The sequence below is a fragment of the Triticum dicoccoides genome, chromosome 1A (genome assembly GCF_002162155.2).
Source record: "Triticum dicoccoides isolate Atlit2015 ecotype Zavitan chromosome 1A, WEW_v2.0, whole genome shotgun sequence".
Taxonomy (NCBI): domain Eukaryota; kingdom Viridiplantae; phylum Streptophyta; class Magnoliopsida; order Poales; family Poaceae; genus Triticum; species Triticum dicoccoides.
Window position 1 is genome coordinate 321,231,970 of NC_041380.1, and position 12,305 is coordinate 321,244,274.

The window sequence follows — 12,305 nt, forward strand, 5'->3', positions numbered from 1 at the left end:
TGCCCCCCTCCACCATAGTCCACCTCGATAATATCGTATCGGTGCTTAGGTGAAGCCCTGCGACGGTAGAACATCAACATCGTCACCACGCCGTCGTGCTGATGAAACTCTCCCTCAACACTCGGCTGGATCGGAGTTCGAGGGACGTCATCGGGCTGAACGTGTGCTGAACTCGGAGGTGTCGTGCGTTCGGTACTTGATCGGTCGGATCGTGAAGACGTACGACTACATCAACCGCGTTGTGCTAACGCTTCCGCTTTCGGTCTACGAGGGTACGTAGACAACACTCTCCCCTCTCATTGCTATGCATCACCATGATCTTGCGTGTGCGTAGGAATTTTTTTGAAATTACTACGTTTTCCAACACTAACTTCTTAGCATAACAAGAGACTATATATGCATGCTTCGGGAATCACAAACCTTAACACTGATATTCTTACTAAACCACAATCATTCACTAGTACCTCCCACATAATACCATCTTTATATCGCAAAACTATTGCAAGAAATCAAATTTATCATATTCAGTGTTCTACATAAAAGTTATTATTATATCCCTCTTGAATACCTGGCATATTAGGACCAATTTCATAACCCGTGCATATTGCCATTACTATTATCAAACTCTCAAAATGATATAAGTGAAGCATGAGAGTACAACTATTTCTTTAAAATATAACCACTGTCGTCCTCTAAAAGATATAAGTGAAGAACTAGAGCAACTGTCTAGCTCAAAAGATATAAATGAAGTACAAAGAGTATTCTAAAAAACCATTGTTTGTTTATATTTTACATGAGTCAAGCCACGATATGATCCGATATCGTTATATTAACAAGTCGAGCCGTGCTAGCTCGTCATTTAGACGAGCTCTAGCGAGTCAAGCTGAGTTAGCTCGACTCGGCTTGAATTCCGCCCCTACTCGTAGTGTTCGCCTGCCTCATAATGGAGGAAAATCAACGTCATTGACCTAGACATTTTCCTTTAGGAAAGATCATTTGATGCTAAATTGAAAAAAATAGCTAAGCAAGGGCGACCTTATTGCTTCTGATAGAAGTTCCTTTCTGAAATGAACTACCTAAAATCTACCTTTGCTCCTACATGAAGGCGCCATGTACGCAACAATATGGTATGTTATTGCTATCTTTCCACTCCGCATATGTACCTAAAACCCTTAAAGCCCTGCCGTTGATGGTCAATGCCCTAATTTTCCCTAGCAAGTACCAACCCCGACACCCTACATTCCCCTTCTATATATCCTCCTCTCTCCTGTGAGTTAATGACAATGAGAGGCGGCAATCTTTTTTTTATATGTGGAAACTACAATTGTTTGTCTACATTTTACATGAGTCAAGTCAAGCTTTGATCCAAAGTTGTTAGATTAACAAGTCGAGCTGAGGGAGCTTGTTATTTAAACGAGCTCTAGCGAGTTGAGATGAGTTGGCTGGACTCGGCTCAAATTCCACCCCTAGCCACAGTGGCTGACAGGCTCGTAATGGAGGAAAATCAACGCCATTGGATCTTTATCCTAACTAGATGACCCGTTGCGCCAATGGCGCAAAGGCCAAATGTAAGCTAATCGGTGTAAGAGTATGCATTAACACAGGGGCGGAGCCCATTGGGCTGACCCGTATGCACAGGAATACGGGTGAAAAAATTCCGTAGCAGTGCCTATTAGTTAAAAAGGCCGAGTGCATCAGGGTGGCCCAAGAGCTGTGCATCAGGGTCAGCCCGTTCCAGCCACTCCGACGCCTCCGGACTGGCCCAACGCAGCAGTACACGCACGCACGACGGTTCGCTTGCGCATCCACCATCTCCTCACGTAGTTTTTGTCTATGAAAAAAAAAGAGAATCTCTTCACGTAGTCACGTACGCAAACCTAATCGATCCATCTTTTTTTTCACTAGAAAAAAACTAATCGATCCATCGATCGATTTGTGCATTACGCGTACGAACCCAGCCTACCATACTCCATACGCCCCCTGCGCGTCGCCGTCCCACACAGCCGCCGGAGGCGGCAGCGGCAGCACGCCGGCCGCCGGCCTCCATGCAGCCTGGGTCCTCACACGGTGACGAAGCGACGCGCACGAGCAACGTTGCACGCCGTCCGGTGCTCGGTAATTTTGCATCCTTTTCAAATTCCAATCTTGAATGTTCGTCTCTGTGTCCGCCAAGATGATAAATTACAAAAGGCCACAATTGTGGTAGGGCCTTTGTCTTGCTTTTCCTAGTTTTGTTGAACTTCAACAATCATGTATAGACTTGTAGTGAATATAGTAAATCACTATGTTTTGGTAAAAGTGTGGAGTATTTTCTAGGGTTATAACTTCTAATTAGGTTATATTTTATTTGCCTATACAATTCTCCATGTCTCATTTATAATTTATATTTGTCGAATACAGATACTATGGACAAGTTTCTTCTCAAAAGAAATGCACCATCACAGCCAGAAGACATAAATTGGGAAGAGGAGATTCAGTATGATCAGGGCAATCGCCTCAATGATGAAAGTTTGAGTGATGATATTATTTGTTATGTGGAGAAGGAAGAAATGAAAAGGGCCACCAATGCTCAATTGGTTGAGTATTTCATGGCCTGGAGGAATAGAAACAAGTGGTTGAGTATTTCATGGCCTGGAGGAATAGAAACATACTAAGGTAATTTTCAATTTTTAGCAATCTAAGTACTTTCATTTGGGCTACATTTCAAGTAGTTATATCCCTTGTTTTATCATTATAGTAAGCAATTTGATGGCTACATTTCGTTTTTACAAATCGCTTCTATTATATCCAATAATGTGTGTTAAACCTATAAAACACACATTTATTCAATACATCCACGCTTGAAAAAATTTATGCCTTGTTAAAGTGGTGCATCGGGTAAGATTTGCTCCAGCTCCGCCCCTGCATTAACATATTATTGTTTGAAAAGAATAGCTTATATACTATATGTAGTAAGTAGATAAGATTGGTGGAATGTGTACAGGATCCATTGGGAAATCTTAATATGATCTTGTAAGTGTTGCAGATATGATCAAAGGGAATGTTTGATGGAAACATTAATATGAAAGCATGCATAAAAGGAAAGGTTGTTTCTTGAGTCATAGTGTTCTGGAAACAACAGTAGAAGAGGAGTCCTTCACATATATACAATAAGAGATGGTAAACCGCTTTTGACCATAGAGACAACAATAAAATCTAAAGATCGTAGACTACTTTTCACCATAGAGACAGCAAGGGAGGACTAAAGTCTATACATATCTGGCTGAGAGTAGTCACCACGACAAAAATGCACCATGAGAACCCGGCGCTGCTTTGTGGTGACCTTGAAACGAAAGGCAGAGATGTCTCCATGGATTTTTGCAAGGCAACGGAACTCAGACCGGTTGATTGTTACAATGGCTCTCTTGTCGGTTCCTAGCATGATGCGGCAATTGGCTTGTAGATCACTGTTTGCAAGCCTGACCTTGAGCGTATCATAATCTGGGTCAATGTAATCATTTAGTTTTCTTTCAGTGTAGTTGACCTGAAAATACTGATGAGAAAAAAGGAATTAATTCAATGGATTGGAAAGTGTCTTGTCACTCTTACACTGAGAAGGTTTAAATATAGATAGCGAGAACATTCATCAGCAAATAATGGCAGGAAGCAAAAGGAGGGTGCAGAGCATGCTACATTCCTTCCAATGTGGAGTATAAGATGTAAATTGGTTGTTTCTGTATGTATGGTACTCTAGTGAAGGAGAACAAATATAGGAAGGAAGAAAACATGTATATCAGACTATATGAATATTAGTTTCTAAAGTTACATGTATACAGTTTTTTCAATATTTCGCAATTAAGTCAATTTGGTGAATCAAAAGCATACTGCAGGTTATACTTCTAATGATTAGTCAAGTACAAGTAGTTTAGTTGTGAGGCATAAGTAAAGATAGTTCTTTTTTTCTATGAAGTGGAAAGAAGGAGTTTACCATCGGTTGGCCTAGCTTTGCAAATGTTTTGTTGATGGTGCAGACATAGTATTTGATATCTGTTTTTCTGCGGCGGAACATGGCAAACAACTTGTTCACATGGTGCTGATAGAGCTTCACTTCAGTGCCCCAGTGACAATACCTTTCAAGCTCTCTGCAGTATTGGATAGCAGGGGGTGGTCCTGAATTTAGTTTCGTTTTGGTAAGATTTGGAAAGATCGAAATGACATGTAAGGAGGCTGAATACTATTTATTGTTAGGAGACTAAGCTTTCATCAAGAGAAAAATAGAATTAAGCTTTAAACCTATGGTAGGAAGAATATAGTAAGCAAGTTAGTTAACTTGAGCATTATTGATCGGCCTAATATATGTTCTTTCGGTTCTATGGCAGAAAATTGGTGTCAGAGAGGTATAGCAGATCATAAAAACTATTAGGTCATTTTATTTTAAATGGGGAATATCAGAACAAGATAATAAGCATTGTAGCTTGGCATTGGCTCACTGCGAATGATATACTCCTGATGCTCATATTCTTCACCCTGTATAAGCATCGTGAGAATTGTTAGTGCGAGAAATCAGAAACTTGTTAGCTGGCAATAGCAATTGTGGGCATATAGTTTAATTATGCACTTTAAAAGAGTACTAAGATGGATTTAACTTGTCTAGTTTGGTTCTTTTATAAATAAACCAGTACGTAATATATGTGCATCAACCGTTTGTGGCTATTTAATTCCTTTTGCCGGCTAATGTCTGTAAGAACTGTAGATATGGGGCTAAACAGTGTACCAGCTGTTGCATTATATATATCGTGTGATGCATAGCAGGCCTAACAATCAGTTAAGTAAATAACTATAGAGGTTATATGCAATCATGGCAGAAAAGTCTGGAAAATTGTGAAAATCTGAAGTATTTGCCAAAGGGTGGAGAGGCAGGTCAAATACGAGGCGGTGAATTCATGGATAAAATAAGATTGAGCGATTCTAAAACCCAGTGTTAGCCGCATCTGGTGGGATTCGGAATGGGTGGCCGTTTTTGCTGCAGAATAAGACGGTGCTTGGCAATGGGCTGGGATTGGCGATGGCTCACCTTCGATGCCAGGTTCAAGCAATTCCCTCAGTACTCCTGTAGAACATTGTGAGATGGTCAGGCATATCTCTCTGCATCGTGCACCCTTGATTATGCAACAGTCAATGCAAGGAAACTGAGAAGTGACAGAAAACATGGTACTCATCTTGTCTTGTTATGGTATACCAAAAGGATATGATGTTTGAGGAGATGTTCACCTTCCCTTTTAATTGGATGTTAAAAAGGTTCCAAGTTTAGTAATTTTCTCCTTTTACTATCTCATGCACAACCCAAGTTACCAAAAGTAACCATGCATCAGCCAGTATCGAACCAGGAATGAGCCCAAATATCAACTTGGAAGTTGTTAAAAATATATGCAAAATCTATATCCTTCTATTTTTTCTCTTATCCCTTTCATTGGAAGAACATGATATAGAATTCAGTGTACATGTGCAGAGGTAGCAAGTGGCCAGCTACAAAATGTTGATCCAAAATATGATTAAGATATTAGAATAAATTACATGTTCCACTTTTCATCAACCAATTCATGCCATAAATCCTTTATCAAGCAATCAAGACCATTGAGCATCATGGAGAGAAATATAAAAGATGTGATGGATAATGTTGCCATCTTAAATTAAAAAAGTTGACACACCATGGGTTCAAAATACTGTACATAGCGATTAGGTCTTGACTACAAGTCTGTAATATGTTGACCCCAAAATTCATCCAAAAATAGATATAATTACGAATCTTTTGAGGATGAGCGATTACGTGAGGTGAGTGTTGTTGCTACTGTTTCCAGCAAGAGGGCATTGTCTATGGCTATGCACCTACGAAATAAACATGTCTTGAATGTAACAAATGGTTTTATGAATTGTATGGATATGCACCTACGAAATAAACATGTCTTGAAAGTAACAAATGGTTTTATGAATTAATGTGTGTCCAAATCATAATATGATCGTCAAGGACATGTGATCCACATAAATAAAGGACAGCTATGTAGCTAACGGAATCACTAATCTTAAGTAATTCTGGAAGAGAACTTACAACTTGATCCAGACATATATATCTTCATGTAACCTTAAAACCATATATATCCATTTCTTCAAGACATATATATTTCTCTGCTCCTGATCACTTCATGCTAATTTATCCAAAAAGTGCTTGGTCTGATCAATATAATACAATCAAGATTTGACGGTTATTGCAACAAGCGCTCTGACACCAATATATTAAACCATCTTCTTCCTGGAAGCAATGAACAACCAAAATATCTCTTATTCTAAAAAGTGATATGCAAAAGAGTAATTGATGATGGGCATGCAACAAACTTATTTCCAGTATGTATCTACCTTCAGTTAGAAATTAAAAAGATGTACTGAGGATTACCTAGGTTGTATGCCCTGGTGCATAAATCTCAAAGACTAATTAGTTTGGACCTCAAAGTTTCAAGAAGCCTAATTCTTATAAAACCCTAATCCCTAGAAAGAAAATAATCACCTCTAGTATTCAATAACACATCTATAAGAGATAAATTTAAGTTGGTTTGATATTTTGATGGTACAATTGGTGAGCATGCCCTAAACTACCATATCACTGAAAAGTAAGCAACCAATGGAGCTATAGAAACCAACACAACTGAGAAGATGTAGTAGTCCATTGTATGGCAAAAGGGAACTAACATCATATGAAATTGCAGATCTGAAAGATGCAAAGTAGGCAAAAGGTGGATGTACAGAAGCTGAACCTGCTCCTGGGTGATGGCCACACTCACGCTCGGTAGCTCGTGCATAGATACTGGATAGTACCTGCATATGTATGAGATGGCAGTGGAAGATTGGGTCTGGTAGAAATGATTTGGATGGTTGAGGGCAGAGCAACATAGCAGCACCGCTGGTACAGCAACACCTGCCTCACAACCATCCAAACGCCTTGTTGAGGTCGGGCGCGGTGGCCTGGCAATCGAGGGACTGCTGGGAGATGTCCATCACATATCAACGAGCTGATGCAGCTCGAGGTCGAGGCATCAAAGAAACCGGTGAGTGGACGTTGGTGGTCGGGCTGAGCTATCTTCCTCGCTTGCTCCGGTGAACAGGCCACTCCTCTATTTTATTCACTGTGGATAAAAACACTTGGTACATCAGACCATCAATACACGTTTTGTCCATCTGCTAATATTTAATTATTCATATCATTTCATGATTTGACATATTAGAGCATAGTCAAATATAGAGTGGGCTGGTAGTATAAAGAAACCTGGAGAACTACCTGCTCATACACTCTGTCAGTATCTACCTCCTCCCTAGGTAAGTTGCTCACTAATGATGCAGAATATGGAGATGATGCAGAACCTGGAGAACACCTTGTCATCCACTCCATCAGTGTCTACCTCCATAGGTAAAGAACTTGATTTTACTCTGAATCAAAGAGCAGCCCCCTGAAGATAGAAAACTGTATGGAGTTAATTGTCATATTGGGAATTACCTCAGCTTTGCTCTGTTGCTAGTCAATTAAATTGACTCTGGTGTGCTGCGGTAAATGTGGTGCTATCTGCTATGGCAAAGGAAAAAGAAACAAAGAAGAAAGAAGAATCCCAGTGAACAAGGGATGTAAGTTTTCTGCTGAGTATAGGAAAATCTATGGAAATTCATTGGCATCATCAAAACAAACAAAACTAATTTGTATCTCATTGGCTACTCTCCAGATCTGAGCCTCTCCTTTTTGCATTCACAACAAAAAGATAAGAGATGGAGCTAGCATACCTGCAGATGCACTGGTGAGGGTGAGGTCGCCCGCAAGTACACCCAACTCTGGCTGAGGATACCAGCTCCTCCGCGCTGCTGATATATGGGAAACCACCATGAGCACGAGCGCGCACGTGGCCTCACAGAGCACCGACATGGCGTTCACGGAGCAGATCCTCTATGCCAGGAAGGCATTGGCAGCGAGCTTGGAGAGCTCATCAGACCACAGGTTGGTGGTGACGATGTTCTCCTCGGACACCCAGTAGGCGTACACCTCCTTGATGGCCTGGACAGCCTTCCTGCCCTCGGGGGTCTCCCGGCCACCGATGAGCACTCTGTCGGGCTTGAACAGGTCGTCGGTCGCCGTGCCCTCGGCAAGGAAACTCTGGGTTGGTCAGGATCTGGTAGTTGATGCCCTTGTTGTTGTGGGTCAGGATCTTCTCAATGGCCTCTGCGGTCTTGACAGGGACAGTGGACTCATCAACATCGATCTTGTCGGAGTTGGACACGTCGGCAATCATCCGGGCTGCGCTCTCCCAGTAGGTGAGGTCGGCAGCCTTGCCGGCTCCCAGACTGTGGGTCTTGGTGGGGGTGTTCACCGAGACAAAGATGATGTCGGCCTCGGCAATGTGCTTCTCGACGTCGGTGCTGAAGAAGAGGTTCTTGCCCCTGCACGCCTTGACAACATCATCGAGGCCGGGCTCGTAGATCGGGAGGGTGTCGTTGTTCCAGGCGTGAATGCGGGGCTTGGAGATGTCGACAACCACCACCTCAATTGTTGGGCACTTGATGGCAATGACAACCATTGTTGGGCCGCGGACGTAGCCAACTCATATGCAGCAGATCTTCACCGTCTTGGCTGCCTACAACATGTGATCACAACAAAGTAATTGTGTTAAGAGGATTGAAAAATAGGGCATCCACTGCTCTTACTACACATCTCAGACTCAGAGTAAACAGAAGCAACCGAGATTCAGATCTTAAAAAGACAGTATGTGTTAGAGATGCATAGTTGAAGCCACATAAATGTTCTAAGAAATATTCTACCCAAATAATTGAGCAAAAAAGCATGAACAATACTCAGTAATCAGATGCTGGCAACATCACGGCATGATCAAATCTGAGGGTAAAAAACGGTGTGCCTACTTCTGCAGACTGCATACAAAGGAGCATGACAAACTGAACGGAGATCACACCAATCGTCCAAATCCAGCGGGTATGCCATCAAATATCCTCGTTTGATATGCCAACAAAGATCACACGGGGATGTTGTCAAAACCAACACATCAACACACATCGCTTTCAGTATGCAAAAATTGAGCAAGGGAGTGGGAAGGAACCCAACCTTTATGGCTAACGACATGGAGGACCCAAGAACCAACCGAGAAGGAAAGAGAGAATGAGTAACATATCATCTTATAGACATTTCATCAAACACGCCAGGAGCATCGTACCGAAGAACATCTCATCTTCTTATGACAACAATGAGAAGCGGTAGAATGCAAGGAGCAGTAGCAAACCGAAAATGAGAGCAGCCCCGTCAATCCTGCAAGAGGAAAGGAAAGCAGAAGAAAGGAAAAGTGAGGAATCAAATCGCCCAAGGTAATAAGAACGAGAAAGCGGGGCCAGTTTCATGAAAGAGAACGCAACGCCGCCGTTGCTGCTCCCATCCACCCAAATTAATGATTGACGAACCCACAACAACAATTATAGAAAATCAATTATATTATTATAACCAGGTCCATCGAGGAAACATATCTAAACATACAGGGGACAAACATATCAACATGGCTAAATATTCTCCTAAAAAGCATGAATAAACAAAGCAAGAAGACGATCCATCGAGCACAACATATCTAAATATAACATCCATCTATTGTATCAAGCAAACTGCCACCAAAAACATGTAGGAAGGAGTTATCTTCGGATTCTCAACCTCTCCAGCCAGCATACTGATTCAATCCCAATAGTTGAGGTTCCAAAACAGAGTGTTTAGATACTGGCCCCAATTCACATTGTCCAGGTCCATTTCAAGTCATCTTGAAGGTTCAATATGTGGAATTCCTATCAATCAAGATAAGACTCTGATGTAATAGACTGCCGAAAACTAATGATTTGCAGTATATGATAAACAACCTTTTGTACTATATAGTGTACATTAAAAAAATCCTATCTTGATAACCATGATAGCAGAAAGATCTAAGTATCCCTGCAAACAATTATTCTGCTATTTTTTTTCTTCTTGTTGGCATAATCAGGCACTACAACAACTATCCAGATTAAAAAAATTCCAAATCCCAGACTCATTTTTATGTGGTATTGCTAGTTCTTGCACATATTGTAAAAGATACCACCAGCATGGATTTTAAGAAATAGACTGGAAGAGCTCACGAAACACAATGTTCCTGGTCTGAGAATCAGTAGTACCATCTTCATTTTCAATCAGGATTTTCAAAGCCGTTTTTGAGGTCACACACGACACTGCTACATAAAGCTGGCCATGCTGAACACAGGTGCATTAAAGTATAGACCAACACTGCATAACACAATGTTCAGTACGTTCAGACAACAATTTCTGTCCAAAGCAAGTGGCGAGTGTAACCAAATAATCAGTTTCAGTAGGCTTAACCTCTCCCCATATGTCGTTGGGAAGTGGAAAAGAAAAAGGTCGTTGTGGTGTGATCGTATCGGATAGGAATATTCAGCTATGGGAAGGAAGGAGGAGATTCACCCGGCTGAGTCTACCATTTCTTCCTCTTTATTAAAAAAAACAAAATCAAATCTCCCATTGATTTGGGAGAGTCTCTTGATAATATAGCTTGCCTCAAAATCAGAGAAATTATATCAATCAGAGATCATTGCCTCTTTCTCCTTGCCCCTTCCGCTTACTCAGGCATCGACTCGTCATTTGAACTTTTTATGGGTTCTCTCCTTTCATCCTCCCCCAGTCACCCTATGTCCATGGCTAATCTATACCTCCAAGGCCGACTCGCTACCCGCCACCTCGTGCAGGACTGTAAACTGAATTGTAGACTGTAGTGCTTCTCTGAAATATTTTTTAATCAGTTTTCACCTCGTTCAGTGAAAATTAATATAGGTACTTCTCTCAAATATTGGTTCAGTGCTAAACTGAATTGCATACTGTAGTGCAAGTATTTATAATTTATTTGATACAACTTTCTGTACATGCCTATTCTTTGTCCTACAATATTTTGACTCCTACCTATTTTCTTATTTTGGCAGGCGTACAACAAGACATTTGCAAACAGAGCATCAGCAAATTAGCTTTATGTTTTAGTAAAGGTGCCCACTGTCGTTTCCCAATTCAGAGATGCGTTTCAGCATTTGTTCAAAACTAACACTCATATGTAACTAAGAAACGATGTACAAAGGCTTTTCTCAATGTACAAGTGGTTTTGTAAGCAATTTGTTACAGTCAAATGGCCAGAAAGGACTGCACGTGTGTTACTGCTGCGACAACACATCGACTTTGTGAAAAATGGTCAACTGCATCTCTAAACTGATATTATTGTTCAGTTTTAGCTTCTAAATACACTCCTAAATTAAACCAAGAGGCGAGCATGTCATCTGTATACAAAGCAACACCACAGAAGCCTAATCTGTCAAGAGCAAGAGTCAAATATATTTGTCAGATATATAGTTCATATTGTGCAGTTAGCAAACAAAAATAAATGTTCCTGAAGGTATGTATATCAGCTATCCGTTCATTTCTCCACTTTTCCCTGTTTCTAGTTTGAAACATGGCACAACACAATGATGAATCTCATGTTTCAGTTTACACTGAGATCTGAACCCAGTGTGTATGCATGAATGTTTTGTAGGACAGTAGTGCACACAACATAGAAAGGGACGCGGAAAGAGAAGGGTCGGGGCTAGTGGCGGCTCACCTCAGTTCGATGGTGTGCTGATCTCTTGCGCTGCGCTAGAGGGGGCGAGGCTGCGCTGGCACCACGGTCCTCTCCATGGCCGAATCTCGTTGAGGAGCAGCTCCACCGACACCGCCGGGGACGCAGCCGACCTCTTCCTTCCCGGCAGCCCCACTGCACCACGACGGCCGGCTTCTTCCTGTCCTCGTCGCCCGCTTTCCCTACTCCTTCACCCAACCATCAGCCTCACCTAACCTACGCCTGATCTGGATCTAGGCACATCCCATGGACACCACACAACGAGGGGGAGGAAGGAGAGGTGGAGGGGCTAGCGTTGTGGAGAAGTAGTGAAGAGAAGGACGAGCGGCGCTCGATCCGAGAAACGCCACCGTGGCCGCAAGAAACCAAATGGAACGGGAGAGCGGCTAGCAAGAGTCCCACCCTCTGGACCGTGTGCCTCCCCTCGCCGCACCGCTTGCTGCCACCCAACTCTCCCACCGGCCACAGCGAAGTCCCACCGCCGGGCAAGTGCCGGTGCCGGGTCGCCTCTGCACACCAAGCAACGTGACCATGATACCCCATTACATGTGTGCACACATCCAGCCATCAAGCTCAGGAGTGCTCATACCTGGAGTC

At 42.2% G+C, this 12,305-nt stretch overlaps 1 pseudogene; it reads right to left on the reverse strand.

Moving 5' to 3' along the window:
- Positions 1–3,050: 3,050 nt before the first annotated feature.
- The window catches only part of LOC119352985, a 9,844-nt pseudogene continuing 589 nt past the window's right edge, over positions 3,051–12,305 (reverse strand).